At 44.4% G+C, this 25,348-nt stretch overlaps 1 pseudogene across 1 annotated transcript in view; it reads right to left on the bottom strand.

The window, feature by feature from the left end:
• LOC146799983 (uncharacterized) overlaps positions 1–25,348 on the bottom strand; it is a 390,259-nt pseudogene that overhangs the window by 323,372 nt on the left and 41,539 nt on the right. Inside the window, exon 2 of the transcript XR_014968028.1 lies at positions 2,001–2,049. The product of XR_014968028.1 is annotated as an uncharacterized LOC146799983 (transcript). The remainder of the gene's footprint in view (positions 1–2,000; positions 2,050–25,348) is intronic.

Here is a 25,348-nt window from a genome sequence, read left to right as displayed (position 1 = left end):
ATTTAGAGATCCCTGCTAGCCCAGTAGTTACAATCAAAGTACCAAAATTTTGGTGGACAGCTGTTGTCGATTTTGACAATCAATCACCAAAATTTACTACAGTTTTCCTTTTTTTCAAAATGTTGGAGTTTGTTATTGGAAACTAAAAACTATTCACCGCCACACCCAGGGCGTTTTCTCCCCGTAGTGTGCATGTCTTTATGTGCGTGTTTTTTTCGTCCTCTTACCGCCAGGTTATACTGTCAGGTTAACAGAGAGAAAAAAAGATATCACACTGCTTACTCTAGATAAGATGGGTGGTGCTATGCCCTTTGTCAGACGGCCCTTGCTCTGTTGTGCCGCCTGAGGGTGCTCTGTCAACAGAGCTAACGGGGGCTTTGTTTACAGAGAGTTGTCAATTCTCCTGGCTCTAAATAGGGTGGGAGGACCGTTGGTTTGGGGAAAAAGCATTTACTGCCGCTTTTGTTACTAAATAACTTCTCTCCACCAAACTCTAAATCAAGCCATAAAATACATGTTATCAGATACACACAGAAAATAATTACACAGAAACGAAGATATATGTAATGCAATCACTGTGTCAACGGAAATTACTCTTAACCCGAGAATCTCATGACTCAGTGGCACAGAAACTGCATTTGAATGCTATAAACTAAGTAGTAATGTACAAATAAAAAAAATAAAAAAACATATTCTTAGTAGTTGCCTCTACAGAAGCTTTTATCGTATACAGCAACGCTCTGTGGGAGCCATAATTGTATTCCTTCCTTGGAGTTGGTGAAACATGCTTAGTATTTTTGGAGGTGTCAACTAATGAAATGCTGCTCATGTTACAACCAGTAATGACTCACTTCTCTTCAATTCCTCTAATACCCCAGAAACATCATTAAAGGGAGTTGAACCATGTACTGAGCATGTCCAGAAGGCCCTCAATACATTTGCTACTCAGGAGTGCCTCCGGAGTGCCAAAGGCCATTCCATCTGCACCTGTATTCCCCTAGTCACCACCTGAAATGCTGCCTATGCTTCCTATGAAGTAAGCTGGCTTTTCTTAGTTACTCATCTAAGAAACTAAATTTATTGGTAAGTGCTGCCCCTGTCCACTTTCATCCTCAGGTGACCGGGTCCCATTTACTTTCCCCACCATCTGCTCAGCATCATATTGTCACAAAATCAAACATCAATAAACTATCCACATACCTGAAAATTGGAGAATCATAATAACCAATAGATCATATGGGGAGGTGGGGTCACCATTACCCACCATTCTGACCCTCAAATCCTGCCCTCCTCACACCCAGTATTTCTACTTCAGGAAGGCCTGGCAAGTTCATTACACTGGAACCATAAATCTGTGCAACTAATTCTTCCGTACCTCCAACTTAACTTTGGAATTTCCAAGCTCTATGGAATATACCGCCAACTAAACACAAGGAGATAATGGATGGAGCGCTGAAACTTTTCAGACACTCACCCTTAGTCACAGATCTGGGTTGAATCCATCATCGTTCTTTAGCTCACTTTCAGGCTAACTCACAACAAGTAACCGGATGGTCTAAAAAATATGTGTGATTATCAAAAATCGGGACAATTACTATTGTAAAGATGAGAACCCTCACTCACCCAGAGGTGACATGCTTCATCATTGGGTTCCCTCTTGCACACTGCGACTGCAAGGTACACAGTGTGGGCTACAACTCTCCCACAGGAGAGGAGCGAGAGGTGTTCTAATCATCCAATGGTCGTGAGAGTGAGGGGTAGAGTGCAAAATCAAAACTAAAAAAGTGAATTAAAACTATCTCTTGAGAGGACAAAAAACTTCAGTGTCCTCAAAGGATAGATATAAAAACAGTGTGAAGATAGGGGTATAGATATTCCCTATTCAGATAAGGTCAACATGTTTCTGCATTGCTGACCAAAGGTTCGTGGCATTCTTCGGGACCAGATCGCATCACTCTGCTATTTTCTGTGAAAAATTATAAATGTAAAAATTACCATACATAATTTGGTGGCAAAGACCATACAGCCAGCTGCAGTCTGGTCCATATTCTGCAAAGATAAGAGTTAATTCTGTCAGTCAGATATCTTTTAGTCCCAAATAAACATAACCAAAACACCAGTGCACATTCCACCTTGTTGCACATGTGACAAAGTTCTTACAATAATTTGTATAACTCTTACCAGTTCTAGACACCTCATCTGCCTCCACCTAGAAGTGTGGTATACACACAAATCATGAACCAAAAATTATATATTTCACATAAACATACCTCAATATATGATTCTCCATATTCACCTATTGTTTCATGGTCTAATAATTCATCAGAAAAGTGCTCATAACGAAAAAGAACGGGTGGTTTGGGGGGGGGGGGCTCACAATGAAAAAAGTGGTCTTTTGTTAAAGATAAATCAATGGCATGTGATTACATTGCTATTGGCTCACATCAAATGGCAACCAAATGGGGACCCAAGTATACCGCATAGAGCTACGGTAATTACACTCTCAACACGCACGTTACCTTATAATATACAGTGCATCACCCATTGAAATAATGAACTTATTGCGATTTGACAAGATGACCATTTAGCGGGCCACAAAACCTTTTAGGCACATCATCTTACTAGCTAAATACAGTCTAGTGTGTTGCCACATACTCGCGATCATCTAGAAACACACATATACCAAAGGGACTCGGGACATAATATATTACGTCCTATCAGTTAACATTCTCTTAACAACAACAAAACCTCCAAACACCACTTACTGACTTTCCCGGGTCCTACGGCAGCTGTGTATCGGCCGAAGGAGAACGGGATACTCGCGGCGTTCTTCATTTAACTATTACGTTGTTCGTGGGCTGAAATATGCCTGTCCTTAAAATGGCGGCTCCAGATGTAATACGGAGCACTGTTTACTGGCATAGTGCGATGCATAAGGCATATGAAGAGATATGCAAGTGTGATGGCTGCAATACTCTCAGCCTTTTAGGAGAGCTCAATAATGGGGACAGTTACAGCTTCCTGACGATGTGCAAGCTGAACAGTGCCGGACTTTAAAATGGCTGCGATTTGAGGACATCATTATTGCTTTATCTTCTCTATATATATCCAGCATGACCATCCAGGCCTGTAAACAGGGGTTCTGTTGCAGCGCCAGCATCGCCCGAGCAGTGCTTCATTACACCACCAATCTACTGACCTTGGTTATCCTCTTTCAAACCCACCATCGTTGTAAAAGTCCCAGGTCCTGACTGCCTGATTCCAAATTGACGTAGCTCGGGTGCCGTCAGGCATAGTCTTAGTTGTAAACAAAGATACTATTGCAGTGCCGGCACTTTAGGAGGAGTGCAACTTAACTTAACACATCCTATGTCAATACTATGGTGCCCCTTTGTCGAATCCACAACGGTTGCAGAAACCTTGGGACCACAAATGCCTGTCCCTAAGATAACATCATGCGCCTTCAGTCTAAGGTGCGCAGCTTTGAGACCAGGTCGAAGAGTAGGCCTCTTTCTGCTCCCCATCTGCCCCAACCTAGATGGGCCACCTATTGCCCCATCTACCGTACAGTTCCAGTCTACAGACATTGTGTGCCTTCAGTCTTAGGCGTGCAGCTTTGGGACCAGGTCGCAGAGTAGGCCTCTTTCTGCTCCCAATCTGCCCCAACCTAGATGGGCCACCCATTGCCCCGCCTACCGTCCGGTTCCAGTCTACAGAGCAGAGATGACCTATGGGATGCTATGTCTGCAGTGAACTAGGTAGCCCCAGTCACTGGCAACTGCACAGCAAGATCTCGGAGCCACTCATCGTGCTGTCATTATGCCCTGTCACCTTTCCACAGTTAGGCCTGGTCTGACGACGTATTCTCTCACCTCCTTATCCTCCTAATTGAGCTCCCAACCTCACTAGAACTCTATCTCACAATGGAGATAAGTCCAGACCCCACGGGTGCCAACGCCTTCATCATCAACTACCCTACTAACCTCTCCAAAAATGCGGAAAAAAAACTCAAACATCGCATTCTCAAGGCTAGACCCGAAACCTTGATCTCAGACCCCTACTACTGTACAAAAAAAGGCTCTCGTGAATGACTTCATATTCTACACCAGAAAACAGACATGCTGGCGATCTGTGATTTACTCTATGTTTCGAATAACAGATTCTAAGAAAACACCTAATGGTCTCAAACTCACAACATCCCCCTCGGCCACCCTCAAAGCCACCATCTCTATCCCCCTCTACAATAATGGCATCATCTTATTCCAAACCTCTAGCATCAACCTTGCCAAGATGGCCACTATTTACCCCACACTCAGAATAGCGGTGAACGCCAATTCCACAGGTCCCAACTCATCCACATCTTCGCTGGACCTAACCAGTACTCCCACTCTAACAGCTGAGAGTACCACTCTCTCTCTCTAAACCCTTCCCCTCCTTTATTTGATCCCAGAGCCTCCATGTCACCGGTTGGATTACGTCAACACAGTAGAACATCTCCTCAGCCGGCTGGCGGACCTTTGGTCTCAATGCCCTCGCCGACCTTCAGTCTGATACAGGATGACTCTCAAGCTGAGAGGCTACCTCACACCGTAAATCTTTTCTATTAACAGAAGATGCCCCTTCCCTCATGCCTATAACTTTGCCTCCTGCTAGGCGGGAGATGGCGCAACGGTCCTTCTGGGTTCCAGTTCAACCAAACCCACTCTCCCCGCCAACCACTTGTCAGATACAAGGTGACTCTCGAGCTGAGCGACCCCCTCATGCCCTCTCGTCCTTACTCCTGACATGCGATCCCCCTTCCCTCATCCCCACAACCACCTCACCCGCCAGGCTTGAGACCTGACCTATGTCCTCCTCGGAACCTGAACAGTCAAACCCTTCCTACCCTCATCTGATCTCCCCCAACATACAGGCTACTAGCCCGCCTGTCTTTACACATTTCCCTACCCCACTTTCCAAGCTCTCAGAATCATTCCAAATTCACAATGACCAACTCCCGCACCCCCCAATTCTTAATAGTTCCTCCTTTGACCTCTCGGGCTTCCCTCGTGGACTCACCCCTCTACCTGATTCCCCCAAACACACACTTCAACCCTCACCCAAACTTTAGACCTAGAGGCACGCCTTTATGATCCATCTCTTCAGTTGCACCTTCTTACTGCCGAACTTCAGGTCTTGAAAGCCTTGACAATCAAGCATCTCCCCTCAATCAACTCCCTCCTAAATTTGCCCATAGGCCCCTTTATGTGGTATCCGGACCTGTCCAATATCCTCTCCTCCGCACATTTAATACCTTACTCCTTCCTAACACAGTCTCCCGGCCTAGAAGGGCGAAGTCTGATCTTACATATAAAGACATCAAGGACCTACTCTCCTTTTACTCCCTTAATGTGGCCACCAACACGACTCCTCTTGGTCAAATTCAAGCCATTCACCATAACCCGAACAGAGAAACCCTACTCAACCTCAGTCATACGTAATGAAAATCTCAAAAGAGTGAACATCACGCAGACGCCTCCCCCCAATCACATGGTTGACTCAAATGCACACTTCTCAACTGCAGATCAGCCAATAAACATGCATCGGATATTTTCGACCTCATTCAATACCAGGAGATTGACATCATCATCCTTACGAAACTTGGTTGAATTCTGCCTCCTCTCCTATCCTAGACCTCCTAGTTCCTCCTTCCCATGACATAATTCGGCTCGACAGAGCGAACAAGTATGGCAGTGGCCTAGCCTTGTATCCATCGAAGCACTCTCTCGGTCTCTCACTCTTAGACCTCTGTGCCCTCCTCCAGCGAATACCTCTGTCTCAACATTTTAAGTAATCACACCCCCATATACAAATTACACACTTTCTATCACCCTCCGGGGGACAATCTCTCCTCTTCAAACAATTACTAGGAATCATCTCCGGTAATGTCGATTCTGCAGTTCCCCAAATCTTCCTCAGTGATTTCAACCTTCATTGGTCTAACCCCAATGACCAAGCTGCTATGCCTTAAATCCTTCTTAGATGATCACTAGCAGACCCAATGCTGTGACAAGCCAACACATAATAAAGGAGAAATCCTGGATCTCATCATCTCCAAGGGAAACACCATATCTCTGGATAACATCTCCCCTTGCGACTGGTCTGCCCATCACATCATCCTCTTTTACATTAACCGGGAGGTGTCCGTGAGGAAGCCTCAATCGAAGAAGCTAATGGTATGGAAAAGGAACTATAGACATATCAATACAGCTGAACTTTCAACCCAATGTAAACTTGCCACTTCCGCACTTGCTGTCAGGCCTGAGACTCACTTACTCATGGACTTTTACAACTCTACTATCTCAAGTATCATGGACTCCGTTGCACCGATACAACAAAAAAATGCATCAACAAAAATCTTGAAACGATGGTTTAACGACAACAAACTCCGAACGACGTAACCTAAGGGCAACTGAACGATCTTGGAAATCCAACCCGTCCTTGGATCAGCTAAAAGTCCTCAGAATGGTAAGGAGCTCCTATAACAAACAAATCAAGAGCACCAAGGTCGACTACCTCAGATCTCAACTCAACCAAGCCTCTAATCGTCCCAGGAAACTCTTTGAAATTGTTAAACAAGAATCGTGTGACGCTCCCTCTCAGTCTAACCCAGGACGCTTTGGCTCCATATTTCTCTGAGAAAATAGGCTCATCAATATCAAACTGGAATCTAAAAAGGCCTCTCTACCATCCTATTGCCTTGCGCACCCCTCATCCCCCGCTGAACAGCCCAATCTAGTTAGTCTGAGCACCAAAAACAATGCCTCTTGGGACACTTTCACCCCTTTTAGCGAAAGACATCAACAAAATTCTTCAGAATATCAACCCATCCAATCACTTCAATGACCCGCTACCAACCTCCATCTTCAAAGAAATCAAGGAAGTCCTCACCCCCCTCTGGACAAAGATTGTCAATGCCTCTCTGTCTCAAGGTATGATCCGACTGCCTAAAAGCAGCTCAGGTTTCCCCATCCTAAAAAAAACTAATGCTGATAGGGCGGAAGTTGTTAAGGTCTGCACTATCTCCTACATCACTACTCTGGCCAAACTCCTTGAAAAGTGTGTCCAATCTCAACTTTGTGCTCACATTGAAAATTTCCAACTCCTAGACCATCACCAACCTGGCTTTCGGAGCAGACAGCACTGAATCGGCTCTCATTCATGTTTTCGATGACATTCTAAAAATGCTTGACCACAACGAATCCTGCCTCCTGATCCTCCTTGACCTTTCCTATGCATTTGATACTGTAAATCATGACAACTTACTATCAGTTCTGGAACACAGGATGGGCCTCTCTGGTCTGGTGCTGCAATGCTTTTCGTCCTTCCTCCACCACAGATCCCAAAGAATAAAGGCGAACCACTTCCTATCCCAGCCCACGCCTGTATCCATGGGTGTCCCACAAGGGTCCGCCTTATCCCCCATACTATTCAACCTATTCTTGGAACCACATGCAAATGCACTAAACTCAATGTACATTTTCTTCCACATGTACGCAGATGACACACAACTTTACATGAAAATCTCCTCCCCTGAAAATCTCACATCACTCAACACTATCCTCTTGAACACTCAAAATTGGCTAACGGAGAACCACCTCCTACTCAACACTTCCAAAACTGAATTCTTGTTCATTTCTCCTCCGAATCATAACCCCAAGGTAGACCTCTGGATGAACCATCTCACTGCTTCTAACTGCCTCCCCCCATTATTGATTCAGCCAAATCGCTTGGAATCACCCTGGACAAACTCTTACATTTGAAGAACCACATTAGTAAGGCTTGCAAGGGAGCGAATCACCAGTTGAGGCTACTCCGGAATCTAAAACCTTTTCTCCCACAAGCTGACTTCAAGCATGTTGTTCAAGCGCGGGTTTTGCCGAGGCTAGACTATGGCAGTGCTACACAATGTGGCCTCCCGAAATATTCCTTGGACCCTACTTAAAGCTATATTGAATGCGGCGGCCAGACTGACCGCGGGCACTACAAGATCTGCGCACATTTCCACAGTTCCAAAATCTCTTAATTGGCTGCCTTTTGAAGCAAAAGCTAAAGATAGCCTGCCTGACTCATAAAGCTCTCCATTTGAAAAACCCCAAGTATCTATGCCAAAAGCTAGAACTATCTGGAGATGGTAGATCCTCCTCAAGAAGCGCCAACACCTTCCTTCTGAAACCACAGTTATTTTGAAAAAAGAGAACTTGTCAAAGAGCTTTCTCCGGCTCCGCTCCACGCATCTGGAACTCTATCCCCTTGGAGTTCGCACACTCTCCTCCACGGTTGCCTTCAAAATTGAAGTAAAACAATTCCTTATGTGCAAGTTCTTACCCTAATTGGACTCTGCTCATTTGCCTGAAGATACTGGACTTACACCCTCATCCATTATCCTTATTTTTTTACCCCAACTATTGTGATGATGTGTTGCACCCTTTGTAACGGTTTCCTTTGATTTGTATTTGACCATCCGTAATTGTGAAGCGCTCTGATATCCCTCTGGATCATGTTCGCGCTATATAAAACTTTATAAATAAATGTAAACGCTGTGCACGTCGGGCGTACTGACCCGAAAGTACAACATGACTTCCAGTTACCCGCCTGACGTACTTTTGTAGTTCTTAATCACTCATACTTTAACGAGTGTGTAACGTACAACCCATAGTTGTCATAAATAAATATTAGCATAAGGATGTTCCTCCTTTACGAACCTAATACAAGGTAAGTGAAAAACTGTACCAAGATGGGGATTATTAGTTTCATGAAAACTACACATATATTTCTATATGTCAACCAATAGCTAGGTGTAAATAAAGCAGGATACTGTTGACAAAAACTCCTCACACCAACCATTTATTCATGAATTATAAGACAACAACCACTCAACATAGCGACATAGTAGCTTAAACCTCATGTGGCATACAGTCGAAATTTTACGTCTGTAAACCAATGTATGCTGTAATTGAAAGCGTAAAATGACATCAAATCATGAAGTCGGTCTGCATCAAAAACCAGAAAAATCAAAAAGGGGGGGGGGGGGGGGGATATTGGAACATGTCTCATCACACACCCAAAAAATATTACATAGAGGGAGTGAATATATCCATCTATGGAGGACACGATTAAAAGTGCACTCGAGGACAACAGGTCTAATACACATCCTCATTTACAATGCACACCACGGAATATCCTCATTGAGACCTATCAAGTGGCTTCTTGTGTGTTCTCGCCGAAAAAGCACTCTTTCCAGGGACCTCATTTTGGCATCATATCTAGGTTTGTCGATGATCATCCAAGTCAGATCATCTTCAGTGTGGGCCTTCTCAATAAAATGTCTGGTCATGCGTGTATTTGATTTTTTGCACTCCGATGCTCCACCATTCTGTGTTTCACTTTACGAGTGGTCATCCCTATGTATTTCAGTGAACAAGTGCACGTGATCATATGGATCACTCCACTAGTGTTACAGTTGGTGTGTGTGTTCAGGTGCCAGGGTGTTTTTAAACCCATATCCAGCTGGGTCACATGTTTAGTGAATGGACAGACAGAGCATGAGCCACATGGAAAATGACCGATTACTGGTGGTACTGCCCACAATATGCTCTGTTTTGCTCGTGGTTGTATTGCTCTTGGTCTCGTGTGTCCCTATAAATCCCGGACGTTTCAGAGCGAAAAGTGGCTTCTCCAGAGTCAAGTCCCCGGTGTTCAAAATATCTCAAGACTTATTAATGGCCTTTTTGATACTGTCAGTCAAATTACAAAAAGTAGTCACACAGACCATTTATTTTCAGGTTTGGCATAGGATTCAAGGAGCGCTTCTTTGAGGTTGTTATGTGCTCTCTTTGCTGCTCCACGTACAAGCTGAGTTGGATAATTCCTAGCCAGGAGGTCTTCACTCAGATTTCTAGCGTGCCGTTTGTATTTGTCTAGCTCACTACAATTCCTGCGGAGTCTGAGAAATTGACTTATCAGAAGATTAGTCAGTAGAGCTCGCGGATGATAACTATGGTAGCTGAGCAATGACTTTCGTGACATGGATTTTTTTATATAATTCTGTATATATTTTACCGTTCTTAGGGTACAGCCATACGTCTAAATACGAAACTGATGTAGTACTTGCCTCACCAGTGAACTTAAGATTCCCATCACAGGAGTTCAACCAGATAGAGAAAACATCTAATGATGCTTGATCACCCTCCCAGATGACCAAAATGTCATCTATATAGCGCCTCCAAAGTTTTAATTGAGGCTCAAAAGGGATGGTACTTGAGTACATGAACTTGGTTTCAAACCCATGCATATACAAATTAGCCCTGCTGGGGGCACAAGTACTGACCACTGAAGTTCCTGTAGTCTTCCAGTACAAATTCCCTTCATAGCTAAATAAATTATCTTTAAGAGCCAACTTGGCACAGCACATGACAAAGGAAATAGGTGTTAAATCTTCGAGGGTATTGTTCAAGCAATTGTTCTATGGTGTATAATGTGTCATTCTGCGGCATATTGGTGTATAATGACTCAACGTCATATGTCACCATGATGTTCACCAAAGGGTCAAAAGGCAAGGACATGCTTCGTGTCATGCAGATATGAAGGCATATCTGCCATTATGGGCCTGAGAAAATGGTCCACAAATTTAGAGAGAGGTTCTAAAATAGAACCTATCCCTGACATGATGGGTCTGCTAGGTGGGGGTCTCAGATCCTTGTGGATTTTAGGAAGGATATAAAACACCGACACCTTCGGGTGTTTCTGTATCAGAAATTCCGCCTCACTCCTAGTGATCCAATCTGATTCTTTTGCTTCCTCAACAAGAGATTTAATCTGTTGTTGCAACTGTGAAAGGCTGCGAGTCTTCTAAGACCCTCAATGCTGCCTGGTGCAGGGTTCCACCTCTAATTCCCGTTGGGTTCGCTATCAAAATAATGAGGCAAGGGCTGGAAACTGGAAGACAAGAAAAAGGTTTATTTCTCATGAGGAGATCACTTCAACTGCAGACACCGGGATGTCTGAGGGAGGTGTTCTGCAGTTAACTCCTTTGGCTCTTCCTTTTATACAGGTTTGACACAATGCATTTGTTTCATCAACATGGTTACACAAGCTTGGAGTCCCCGCCCCGGGCAGGTTGTCACACAAGCCCAACAGTAATTCTCTTCCCACCCAGGTCAAACAGACAATCTTATCTTGCAGCTGGACCTTGCTTCAGGGTCTAAAACATGCGAGACCGGCCAGATCGAAGAGTCCGTTCTGTTGATAAAAACAGGTCCCATTGTTGGTAAAAACAAGTCTTGCTGTTTGCAGTGCAATAAATCATGTTGCAAGAGACTTTTTGGTGTTTGGAACCTGTTTGTATAAATAGGTACAGTGAGGGGTAGAGTGTCCAAAGGTTTTGCCTGTAAACAGAGATGAGAGGAAAAACCAGTTTGTGGCAGCAAGTGGCGCTGAGGTTTGTTGTTGCAATAGAGTTTATAGCCCCCAGCACTCATACAAGGTCGGTCAGAGGGTCAGAGGGATGCTAGTTAGGGCAGGGTGAAACAAAGGTGACCAACAGAGTACAAAATGGCTGTGATAGATTAAAATGACTGCAGCTTATGTGCACATAGAAATTTCCACCAGACAAGATGGCGCAGGCAATGTTCACGAGTGTCGTTTTGCTTTTAACACAACCTTATCATCGGTTCCTGCAAGATGCGAGTGTAAAAACGTGCATCATTCAACTGTCTCAAGCATTCGTTACAGTAGGTCTCTGTATCCAATATAACCGTAGCACCACCTTTATCTACCGGTTTAATCGTGATACTAATCATTCCCCAATTTTTCAATGCATTTTCTCTCAGCATTCGTGATATTGCAAAAACTTTTCTTAGGGAAGTCTAGTTGAGACACATTCTTTTAATACAGCCTTCTCAAATGTAATAACTTCACAAAGTACTTGTTGTAATGATGGAAGAAAAGTAGATTTATTCTTCAGGCCCGTGTTCTGGGTTGGAATCACATCTTGTTTTGGCAATTTGGAGAAAAAGACTTGTAAACGTACCTTGCGGAAAAATTCCGCCAGTTCTTTAAGAATTATAAAGCCGTTCCCTATTTTAGTGGGGACGAATCCCAAACCCTTAATTAGGACACCTTGCTCCAATGTAGTGAGGGTTCTCAAGCTCAGATTCACAATTAGGTTGTCAGGTCACCTATTGATGCGGTCATGCTTCTGGTTATCCTCTGTTCTAATGTCGGATCCCAGTGCACTTGTTGATTGCTCGTCGTCCGGCCTCGGTTGCCTCTCCTGCGTCCTCTTCTTCCTCTGTCCTGCCCAAAAAAAGCGTATAATTTGGACCTCCAAAGGGAGGGCAAGGATTGAAAGGATGTGGTGGATAGGACCAAGGTTGTGGTGGCCACCATATTGACTGCTGTGGGAAGAAATTTTTAATACCGCGTCCTCTTCTACCAAAATTCTGAGATGTATAGTCGGTATCTGAATTGTTTGAATCACTCCAATCTTCAGAATTCGAGGTCCACTCGTCTGTATTCTTGCGCCAGCCCCTGGTGCCCCACTTGTCGATCTTTTTGTTCAAGGAAGATTGATATCCTTCCGCTGTATAGGGATAGACTTTCTCATTGATTTAGGCCCATATCTCTGTACTGAGGTGAATGTATGACATTGTTCTGCATTCTGTCAATAAACTGTTCTTTTTGCATTTGTCACCCCTAGTGGGACGGGTATGCCCAGACCTGGCTCCCGTGCTCTCCATGCCACTAGAGTCAAGCTAGCCTGGCTGATGAGGAGTGAAACCCCGAAACCGGTCCTAGGATGCTTGTTTCCAGTCCAGGGAGGACCTGGCAGTTCGGGCTGGACTGTTCCCATGAGGCGCAGGGTCAAGACTGATTTGCATATGGCTGGGTTCAAACTGGAATGGAATGGTGAGCAAAAAAACAATGGATTTAGGCCCAGATCTCTATAATGGGGTGAATGTATGATATTGTTCTGCATTCTGTCCATCAACTGCTCTTTTTGCATATACCGCCAACTAAACTTTGTTTTTAGTCTTCACGATGCATCTCTTTCCCAGAGCCCACCCTGCTGCTGAAGCATATTGTTCCTCTACCAGGGTGGGTTGGGAGGCTTAGTGCTTCCCTAGAACAACTGTCGCAAATTCAGCGCTGTGAAGCAATTACCACTTCCAAATCTCCGGAGGTGAAGAGGGCAGTACCTTTCAATCCACCTAGTGCCCTGCAAGTCCCTCAAGTGTGTGGCGTGCGTGTAAACTTCATAGGAAATACCAGAATAGAATTAACCAATACTGTGTGGTTCTGTAATTACCGCATATCTTATAATCATCATTCAAACAGCAAAAACTGCCTCCACCACAATTGGGACTACGGAAATTTCTGTAATAAAGGCCTAACTATTGAGGTTTATGCATCACAGTAAATACAGCCAATTGTTAACTCGATGATATTCAATGGGTTTTGAAGCACTTATTTTGGTACTCTTGCTGTTAGCAGGATGCTAGTTAAATACACTCTTGAGCCATCCTCACAAAAGTCAGAAATTGAAATGAGGCAAAAATGAAAATACATAAATGTCTTTGTTTTAAGCAATTCGTCAAGAAACCTCTTTGACCCTGCCAGCATACTTCCAGACCCCTGCCCCCACTCCCATGGCACTCTGATCACAGGTCTCACAAGGGCTCCAAGTAAATGAAGACAGCCTGGAAATGCAGCAAATAAACATCTCTGCACTTCCAGGCCATCTTCATTTACATGTGCTTGCAGAGGCATTTGCGCCCCCCTGGGAACCCAACCGCGCCCCCCGAGGGGGGCGTGCCCCAGAGTTTCAAGACCTCTGCCTTAGGGTGTGTGTAGATAAGGAGTAGGGGCCTATACAGTCTAGAATGCCCTCGCGTCCCATGGGTTCAAGCACCAATTTGGCCTCCAGATGGTTAAACTTGGAGATATTCTTCAGAGCCTCAATATGTGCAGCATGCGCATGGCGGAGCTGAAGGAATCTGAAAAACTGGATTCGGTGAAGGTTGTACGTCTGTGCGAGTTGCTCAACAGATTTTTGATGTTCATTTTTTCACACCTCACTAGTGAGACATCCCAATGAGTGCCCAGGATTTAAAGCCTGGCAGTCTTGTAACCTGATGAAACTGAGTCCCATACCACAGAAAAGTCAAATTTGTTGGTTTGGCCAGCCACTTATTGTGCTTCAGCGCCTCACGCCAACATGGCAAGAGAACATGAGTTATCTGAGGGAGAGAATGGGGAGGGGGAGGGCAGCTCTATAGTAAGTGTAAGATGCCATGTTGCTATAAGTTGTTGAGTTCCAGGTGCACCGCCGGGCGTTTGCTATCCATGAACAACCAGCCTCCTATTGCCATCATCTGCACTGCTCAGTAGGAAAGGCTTCAGTAATGGACCTCCAAAGTCCCTCTAAATATAATCAGTGTACTTGTATGAGACCCTTGGTAGTTTACTGCCACAAATTTACCTAGTGACTATGGCCTGCAAGTAGGGAAAAAAAACTCACTGGAAGATGAAGGGATAATTCTGCAGGACTTAGCGAAACAATTATAAAGCCATCTGTCCCACCATCGAGATGGGTGAGGAAGACCATATGTCCATATTCCCACAATGTTGTTGCATTGTGCTATTATTCAGGTTTCAGGCCCTTCGATTGTCCAAGGTGACTGCTGTGCTCATGTACTGAAACTGATCCTCCAATACATAGTCGGGAAAAGTGTTTCGTTCTGTGGAAAGAGCAATAAAACTCAAAACCATGGCAGGGTCTATCTGCCAAGCAATCAGTCACGCTAATACAATTATAATAATCCCTGTTAGGCCTGATGTCATCCTGTACAGGCCTCATTCCTGTTTTGCAGGCTTTGGATGAGATTTGTCCAAAAATAATTATGCACTCAATGGAAACAAGTTGGCAGCTCATGGGACAATACAGTTCAAGTCACAAGACAACTCAAGCAAGCACTGTTGTGGTGGTGTAGTCCAAACAAATAAAAAACAAGCATTTACAATGCAACGGTCTCGGCATTGTTAAAGTTAGAGCTATTGGCATTGCTCATGACATTATTTTTATGTTTTTGTTTTTAAAACATTTAAAGAAACGGCATTGTTATTTACAATGTCAATAGCTTAATCACTCTCAAATGCGAGACCTATTGCATTTGCACCCACACACAGAGCCACACACACAAAGCCACCCACACACACAGAGCCACTCACATAGAGCAACCCACACAAATATAGAGCCACCCACAGAGCCACCTACACACACACAGTTACCCACACACAGACAGAGCCACCACAGTGAAAGTGAGTTAGTGAGATAGAAAGAGTGAGGTAGAGAGAGAGAGAGTGAGTGATGTAGTGAGTTAGAGAGAGAGTGAAGTTGTGATGTAGAGAGTGAGGTAGTGAGAGAGTGAGGTAGTGATCTTTTTAGAGAGAGAAGTAGTGAGATAGTGAGGTAGTGATATAGATAGAGGGGAGTAGTGATGTATAGAGAGTTATGTAGTGAGAGAGAGTGAGGTAGATAGAGTGAGGTAGTGAAAGAGTGAGTTAGTGAGTGAGAGGTATTTTCTGATGTAGTGAGATAGAAACAGTGAGTGATGTTGTGAGGTAGTGAGATAGAGAAAGATTGAGGTAGTGAAAGAGAGAGCCTTTATCATAAACAAATCAAATAGACATTGAACAGCGACAATAGTTGTGGAAGCCTCTTCAAAATGTAGGCTGTACTTAACATCTGCAACGTTTCAACTCGATCAAAAAACAAATTCTGAAGCCAAACGATGGATAGACAATCCCTGAAAAAGGACCTAACCACTCAAGATCTGAAGAGTTAAAACTGGGTGGACAAGCTGAGGGCAGAAATTCTTTTTTTAATTTTAATGTATATTTTGTTACTCGCAGACTATGTGGTTTCATAATCCAGGTATGTATATTAAATCACTAGTGGTAGAATCAGTATTCCAAGATGATACGGACAACTTCCTGACAGGACCTCGCTCCGTGTGAGTGCACATTGGGTTTGGACGCAGCACTGCAGGAGTGTGGCAGGTAAATGAAGTGGCAGGAAGGGAAAGTGAGAGCGATTCCAGAAGGAGGGATAGTAAATTAAGAAGAAGGAGAGGAGGAATCCAGACTAGCAGAATGACGGCCAGGAGAAAGTGACTGGGAATATAAAAGGGGAGCAGGCTGACAAGAGGAAGAGGTAAGGGCAGAGAGACCCCCAGAGACGGTGATTGGAAACTCACAAAGGAAAAAAATACAGGGGTGTATGTTGCAAAAAAACAACACAGCAAGACAATGAACCTCGACGAAGAAGCCCGGTGTGATGAAGGAGGAGGGGGAGGAACGTGGAAATGATGGAGTTCTCTCGAGCCTCAATTTCAATACACAACTAAGGAAAAAGGAGTCGGGTGGGGGGGTTGAATAACGCAGCGTGCACCAAATCAGCAGTGTGAAACCTGCAGATGTTGGTGCTGCTGTGCCAAAGATAAACCTAACATTTGAGAAGCTTTAGAAATAGCCTTGCTCAGTGCAGTTTCTTCTGCAATTTTTGTGATCTATCAATTTAAAAAGTAAAAATGAGAACATTTCTGAAGTAGTGCTCGAAGCGTGACTGTAAATCACCCACACGTTTATTCTTTAATATAGTCTCATACTGATACAATTAATATGCTACACACACAGTGACTCTATACCAATGTATATATCTTCTGTACAAGATATGTATTACACCCGTTATTTATAGGTGTATGGTGCGATAAGTTACTAAGACCGGATATTCGATTTTGTGCCCCCAATAAATTGCCGCTTTGAGAAAAATGTGACATAAGCATAAATCGCCTGAAAATAACCAGTGGAATTAAAGTTCTCCAATCAAAAGGATGGTAAAGAAACTGCTCTGGAAGGAACAAGTACACGAAAAGGAAGTAAAGATATCTAATCGGAAGCACCAAATTATATTTACAATAAAGCCAACCAAATGTGAACAATACAACTCAAACGCGACTGCTGCTGTTTCTGTCCTAAACATCCCACGTGGGTATGGTTAGCAAATGAGTGTCTAAAGCAGTCCTGGCTTTCCTTTTGAAATCTATACTATCTAGTCAGATACCACGAAAACACGACTTTTTTTTGCATCTTTATATAGCGCGAACTCGACCCGAAGGTTTTGGAGCGCTTTACATAGCACCGTATTAACATTACACATTCAGGCATGGGGAGATTAAGTGATTTGCGCAGGATGTGGACGTGACCTCGAGGCTCGAACCCTGGTTTTCTGCACCAGGAGGCGGCAGCGCAGCCGACGGACCACATCCTCTCCCTATGACATGGTTGCGTTCAGGAGAAAGGGTGGTCACTCTACTCATGGGTATTTCATGGCGTTAAACAGCAGGGTGGTGCTAATCTCACCTGGTTTCTAACACCACGGTGGGCGGTTGCCATGAATCTGGTGGGATTCCCGCCATGGATTCACAAGGAGCAGAAAACCACCGCCGGGAACTCTATGGCTCCTGTATGTTCAGTGACGCCTCTCTTGCGTGCCAAGCCTCGGTTTGAAATAATTCACAGAGTCGAAACAATGTGTAAACTGTATTGCACCAGTAAATTGCTTCCGGTAGTGTGTGGCTAAAAAAAAAAAAAAACACACTGCCGGGTTGGGCGAAGCTCACAAGACGGCCGTCTAAGAAAAGACATTAGAACTCCATTTGAACCGAAACGGAAATATTGCTACTTTAAAACCACCGTGTTGTTTTTTTTTAATTGCATAATTTATATTGCGTGAACTCGACCTGAAGGTATTGAAACGCTTTACACGAGCACCGTATTTACATTACACATGCAGGCACGGGGAGAGTATGTGATTTGCCCAGAATCACAGGATGTGGACGCGACCCCGAGGCTCGAACCCTGGTTTCTAACACCAAAGTCAGCAGTGCAGCCAACGTACCACATCCCCTCCCAAGAGCCAAATACGCAAAGGAGGCAGGGCAGAGTGACGACGTTTGTTTGACATGGAAGATAGACCAATGAAGCAAGCGAATTTCGAGCTAGATACGTTTGGCCATTTAAAGACCGCAAAATGTCCACGTTCAGTTATAGAAAGGTATAGTGCTGTTAGGGAAGAAACGACCACAGATATGGGTTCTATTGCAAATGGTGTTAAGGAGTCAACATGAAGCAAACGTTCCTCATAGAATAGTGTACACGCAACGCATCCCCTCCCGTTAAATATTACAACCATACGAATAACAGCATAACTGACAAGGAACATTTTGAACACATAACAAAAGCAAGAAACGCATATAAAAGAAAAAACATATGTTCTCAGAGTCCTAAAAAAAACCTTTAAACAAGCACACCACTACCTTTCTCCGAGGCGAAGCAGAAATGCCTCGGAGAAAGGCAGCGGCGCTTTCGGATTCGGGGGCGTGTTCTCCTCTTGCCATTGGCTGGAGGAGATAATTAGAAAAGTTGCAAAAAACACGCCCCCGAATCCGAAAAGGACGGGGCCTGTTCGGAGTGACGAACCTCTTCTCCAATGGCTGGCCAGCATTCAAGAGGCCAGCCAATGGAGAAGAGGGGAGAAGAGGGGCGGGTTCAAGCCCCTCTTCTCCAAGTCATTATCTCGCGCGAGCGAGACTGCGCAAGCGCAGCCTTCGCTAGCCGAGACCTAAACAGGTCTCTTTTCTAACTTTAACAGAAACAATCGTACTGAAAACCGATACGTCCATGGTTGGCTGGAGACAGTATCAGCAATAACTATCCACCAGAGGTCTTTCGTCAGAAACAGAAAAGATGTTTCACATCCATGTATTGGGGCGCTGGGCAATACAATTATGCATAGAGGATTTGCTACCAAGACTAGCAGTTCAGGCATTTCTAGTCAGAACAGACAATACAATGTCAATGTTCTAGATAGCCAAGCAAGGGGAACACCTGCTAGGATGCCAACTCAACAAATAGTTACAACAGCAATTGGAAGCATTTTCGTGGTGCAAGAGCTAAGACTTTCTTCAAGTTCAAATACAACCCCATCAAATACTCTCATACTTGTTGGATCTGGCTAAGAGTGAACTTAAAATATTCTTCGGTAAGAGCCCATCTAGCTTCAATGTCAAGATTCAGAAGAACAGAACTGTCTTCCAAAGAATCACAAAGTAATTTATGAATGGACTTTTCAGGGCATTTCCACCTGTATGACGTTTTTCGATTCGTTAGGAGCTCAACATTGTCCTCAGCCAGTTAATGCAACCCCTCTTTGAAACAATACGCAGTGCACTTAAAATGAATCTCTTGGAAGACTGTGCTTCTCCCAGCACTAACATCAGCAAGGAGAGTTTGGGAAATGCAAGCGTTCACTACCTTTTCCCCTGTTCACAATTAACAAAGTTATTCTGAGACCAGTCCCAAATTCATTCACCAAGATCCTACTAATTTTCACTTGAGTGAGACAGTCATTCTGCAGTCTTCTTAAATTCATCTACACCAGCAGAAAGACCATTACGGTCATTGGACTTATATAGATGCCTCGGGTTTTACACTCATAAGACAACCGACATACGTTCATCAGAGCAGCTGTCTTTTGGACAGTCAAGAAGAGGTTGTCCGCTGACAAAACAAGGGACAGCACTTTAGCCCTCAGCCTGCATTACAGTCTGTCACACAAAGGCCAAGTGTCTGCTCCAGGGAGGGCAAGGGTGCATTCCACCAGGAGCATGGCAAGAACAATTACACTATTGTGGTGTGCACTTATGAGACATCTGCCGTGCATCCACCTGGAAGAGCATGTTCACGAAGCACTATTGCTTAGATGTGGATGCAGAACCTGACGCAGTAGTATGACAGGCAGCCCTCATAAACCTGTTTTAATAAATGTGAGCATACTTCCTGCTTTTTATTATGTATTATTCTGCACATTTTTTGCTTACTATTCTGTTTCAAGCATATGAATATATGAAAGATCCAAGCTTGGAGAAGAAATTAGTTACTTACCTGCAACTCGAGTTCTACAGCTTTGAAATCTTTCATATATTCACATGCGGCGCTCCCTCCTTTCCGGTCAGAGGCTCATTTATTACATACTCTTCTGATGCTTGTGCTTTGAAATCTTAGCTGTGGTGGCCTCTGGCGGGAACAGAAGTGTTGACACTTTCATCTCACTGGTTGAAGTTTGGATTGTTTGAAATGGGGGTGGATGAGCTACTAAAAAAGCAATTTTGTTCAGGTCGATGTCCATTTTAACACGGTTTACTGCTATTTAAAAATATTGCGGATTCCCAGGCTGTGAATACATGAGAGTTCAGTGTTAGTGAGCTGGGGTTACAGGTAACTAATTTCTTTCATCAGTGGCACCAGTGTGAATCATATATAAATGTGCAGATGTGTACCTGTTACAGCATTAAATTATGTGGTTCTACAGGTGTGCATTGTGCTTGTCTTCAACCCTGAGCAGCCTTATACCTGCCTTTACCCACAAGAATCTGTATCAATGCCCACTCCAGGCAGTAGGGTGAGAGGAGGCACTCTCAAATGTATTAAAAAGTATGGGAAGCCAGAGGACATACATTACTGTGCATGTGCCAAAACAACACAACCCCCCCATGCCTCTTCTCCCTCTCCAAAATCAGAGTCTGAAATTAGCAGCAGTTCTGAAGCTCAAGCCACCCTGTCTACCACACCGCCTAGTTCCTGTGCCCTGTAGACTGGTGACACCCTTGCATTTCCTACATAAATATCAAGAGCAAAATCATTGACCAGAGTTGTGCCCGACAATTCATCTTACAATAAACAGAACCAGGGGGTGAGGGGAGGCACTGCAGGTTCAGCGTCTCTTCAGAGCTTGTGCAATCCATGCATAATTTTTGTTAATCAACAAGGTATTCTACTGTGATATAGAGGTTTAAATAGCCAACTGTACTTCTGACGCATCCACAATATCAGCTACCAATGTGTGGTTACTGTACAAAATTGCCTCTTTACATAGTGGACCAAAAAGAGGTACAATGTGAGTCAAAGAAAACCCCAGAGGAATTACAGAGGCACAAATGACACCCCTAATGTTCCCTTTTATGGTAGTGTGGGCGAGCAGTTAGGGGTTTCAGAGGGTAGTGCTAAGCATTTCTTACACACTCACACAAAGGCAGTAATTGAGACACACACTCAAAGAAATCCAACATCAATTTTTTTTAAAAAACACATACTCTTCTATAAATTTAGATACAAAGATCATCGGAATCGAGAAAGAACTTTTCAAGTTGTACATTTTTAGTTTTAAGAAACAGACACAGTGCATCTTCTGGATAGGCAATGTTATCATATGGAGGAAAAACATGCATTGCATTAGGGCACTTGTGAGAGACTTACGGAACTGTTCTTCTGGACTTAAGGGGAGTATGAGGCAAGGTTCAAGGCCACACCAACAGGTCACCTCGGAGGACACCGAGGCATCCAGGAGCAGGGGTGTGTCATGGTGTCAGGTGTCCCATTCACTTCAATGGGGGACTGGTCTGGTTACAAAGAGGCTGCAAGCACGGGCTGGGGCACCATTCCGGTGGAACCCACAGTGGGGGCTCGACCTTTGAGATCCTCGGGCATGTGGGGATGCCTGTGGTCCACTTTTTGGGCTGTGGGACTTGGGTGGAGTGGTATCTTTTGACGTCGGATTCCGGTGCAGGAGTCTCTCGCAGATGGAGGGGGCCTGCAGAAAAAGGCTGCAGGCGGCGACTGGAATCCAGTCTGGGCAAACCCAAACGTGGGTTAGCTCTTGTGGCTCTGGGGGCCCTGTTGGCACCGCTTCCTCCCTTCGACTCGAGCTCTGGAGCGCGGGTGCATTGAGGTGGAGACGGTCACAGACTCACACCATGTTCTTTGTTTTGCAGAAGAGGGGCAAACAGGACAGCTGGGCCACTCACAAAGTGGGTCTCACTGTCCCTGAAGTCTCTTGATGTGAAGTTCAATCTTTCTCAGCATTGGTGCCCGAACTGGGCACAACAAGCCTAGATTGCTGCAAGGGGTCTGGTACCCCGGGTACTGGTCCTGTGTGGCTCCAGTCAGTCAGTCCTGGCGTCCTTTCATTTAGTGGGGAGACAGATCTGATCTTCAGGAGCACAGGGTCCTCTTCCTGGGGAGCTGCTGCGTCAGGTTGGCCAGGGAGCGTCTACTTGGGCAGCTGCCAGGGAGTAGCTCCCTTACTCTCAGGGAGTAGCTCCCTTACTCTCAGGGAGTTTCTTTGACAATTTGTGAAGCACTGGCAGACCGCCAGGTTTCTTGAGGTCTGCACAGTGGCAGGACGAGTCAGATGTCTCATGAGGGTCGGGTGCAGCAGGCAGGCCAGCAGGGTTGGCGCTAAGTCAATCGTGCGTCTTTTTTCTTGGGTCAGTAGTCTTCTTCTTTCACTCTTTTTTGGTCCAACGAAAATCTGACATCTGGTATCAGGGGTTCCCTACTTGATTTAGGGGCGTTAAGGGGAGTAAGGGGTAGTAGCCAATGGGATACTTACTCCTGGGTTCACTACACCCCCTAGATGACCACTTCCTGTGGGGGAATAGGCATCATCCTGTCCCAGAATTCCCAATTCCACCACACACAATATGGTGGGATTTCTCAAGTTGTGTTCACATCAGACTTGGTCGCCCTAGAGGTGTTCCCAGCCTGGTAGTGCAAAATGCCTCAGGTATAGCTAATATCCTGCCTGTCTCAGCACCAGATGGTTTACAGTGGAAGGGGCAGGTGGGGTCAGCATCCTCTCCTGTGAGACAAGTCAGACTTGCATACCAAAAGGCAGTGGGCTTTTTGAGACCCCTGCCTTGGAGTACTAATTTTACCAGCTTTCCTAGAGGAGGAGGTGATAACCCCTCTCTCCAGAGCAGGTATTGTTCCTGACCTCAGGAGAGCGAAGGCTATCACCTCTATGGGATCAGTGTTAGAAGGTGGTTCTGACACTATGGGCCGCCCGGATTTTTCGCTTTTTGAGCACCTAATTGTTGAGCTTTTACTGTGGGGGAGCCTCATAAGTTGGGACTCACCCACAGTGAACTCAGGATGTAAGAGACTGCAGGGGGATTTTACTGGTGTTCCCCTGGCTTGACCAGGCCACTGCGCAGCAGCTGGAGTAAGGGACACCGGGCTGGTTACATGCAGACATGTGTGTACATGGAATAGGCTTTATAGGCTGGAAAGAAACATACCAGGGAAAGTCAGTGTGTTTTACTGTGTTTTCACTTCATTATTCCCCAAAGGCACAGGTCCTCAAACTGTGGGGCGCGCCCCCCTGGGGGGCGTGGATGGGTTCCCAGGGGGGCGCAAAGGCCTCTGTCAGCACATGTAAATGAAGACGCCTGGAAGTGCAGCGATGTTTATTTGCTGCATTTCCAGGCTGTCTTCATTTACTCCGAAGTCCTCAGAGTGCCGCTGTGGGGCCAGAGGTCAGTGGGTGTCCTGCTGGGGACTCAGCTGGGCAGTGTCTGGAGTCTTATTAAGACTCCAGCACACCCACGTTTTTCACCGGTCTTTAAAGACCATTTGCATACCTTAGGAAACTGGTTACGGAGGCCTGTTTTTTTTTCTTTTTCCAGTATCCCCTGGGCCCTGACTCTGCCTATTCCTTACAATTGTATTGTAATTTTACTGCTGTAGTGTGAAAATGCATTTCATGAAATAGAATATAAAAAAGGGTTGCCAATGAAAAAAATGTCAGCCATGTATGTTTAAAGAGCCTGCAAAGAATTTGCTTTGACACTAAATAGGGTCTTAAATAAAAAAGTATATATTCATTTGTAATTGGACTTTATGTCTGTTCCTTTTATTTTCAGTCATGAAACATTCAGGCAGCCCTAGAACACATTTAAAACTGCTTTATATTTGCTTTTCGAAGTACGCACAGATAAGTGCTGAAAATAGGGCTTTAGGTGACTGTTTATTTTTGTACTGTCTGGGACATCAAAATAATGAGCTGGCAACTCTAATCATAAGACTGGAAGTTTGTTGCAGGATAAGCACATTATTTATTTCCTCCACCCTTGATTCCTGATTAATGCCATAATAGCAATAGTATAACATATCTGAAACCCTACGTCCCGTCAATAACATGCTGATTAACTTCAAGTGTCTGGGAATTCAGTCTGCATTCAGACAACTCACTCCTCATTCTCACCTTTCACTTTCACGCTCACCCTGCACTTACAGCGTATAGTTATGGTTTTCCCGCATTTGCCACATAATCCATCGTCTGCTGCATAATTTGCAGATTAAAAAATGCAGCAACACGTTACCTCACAGTGGAAGGCCCTTTCTAAAGGCTGACTGGTCACCTTTTTGTTGCTTATTGCTATATGTGGGTGTTAATGTGGTACTTATGAAGGGCAAAAAAGGCCAGGATGATGTTAACAAGTGTAAAAATAGCAAAATAGTGCAGTAATGCTATCACAAAATATGCAGCATAATTCGCCATTGCTTGCTGCAGAATTGTCAACCATGCTGCATAATTTGGCCTTCTCCTGCCGCATAATTCCAATGGCCCCGTTTATAGTGCTATGAGGTCCCAGCCTGTGGCAGAAATCACTGTGAATATGCAAGTCATTATTTTAAAACAGTATTTACATACTCTAAGCTAGGCTGCTGCAAAATGATGCAGTGATTGAGATAAACACGTTCTTACAAAACATACTTTTTAGTAATAAGTAATCAAACTGTATCTAATGCAGACATTTTTGTAAGTGTCTCCACTATTCCAGATCCCAGCTGATAACTCCTTTACATTTCATCTTAAAAGAATAGATCTTTGCCACCATAAAGCTTTAAGCACATCCACTGGAATTATTCAGCAGAAGAGGACAACATTATGCGGCAGGTTTGACTAAATTATGCAGCAAGAAAAGGTAAATTATACGGCACAATGCGCCACATTTTGTGGTTAGCATTACTTCATTATTTTGTCATTTTAACTCACGGTAACGCTGTCAGGGGAAATATTTCACCTCATTATTACCAGTGTAGCACCCAAATACAGAAGTAAGCAACTACAAGATCACCAGTCAATCTTTGCAAAAGGCCTTCCACTGCTCCGGAACACTTTGTCACGCTTAAAGTAACTTTTGTTCCGTATGAACTTGAATCAAGATTTTTTTGTTGAAATCTGCAGATTATGTATATATATATATATATATATTACCTACTGGCGATAGCCAGTAGGTAGTTATAGTTAGGACCACGTTTCCATAGGAAAACCTCAACATTCTATTTTGAATAACTTTGGCGCCGGTCGACGAATCCTCGCAAATTTTTCAAAATAGGTGGG

This window comes from Triturus cristatus, chromosome 8 (assembly GCF_964204655.1).
Source record: "Triturus cristatus chromosome 8, aTriCri1.1, whole genome shotgun sequence".
Classification (NCBI taxonomy): domain Eukaryota; kingdom Metazoa; phylum Chordata; class Amphibia; order Caudata; family Salamandridae; genus Triturus; species Triturus cristatus.
This window is presented reverse-complemented; position numbering and strand designations above follow the sequence as displayed.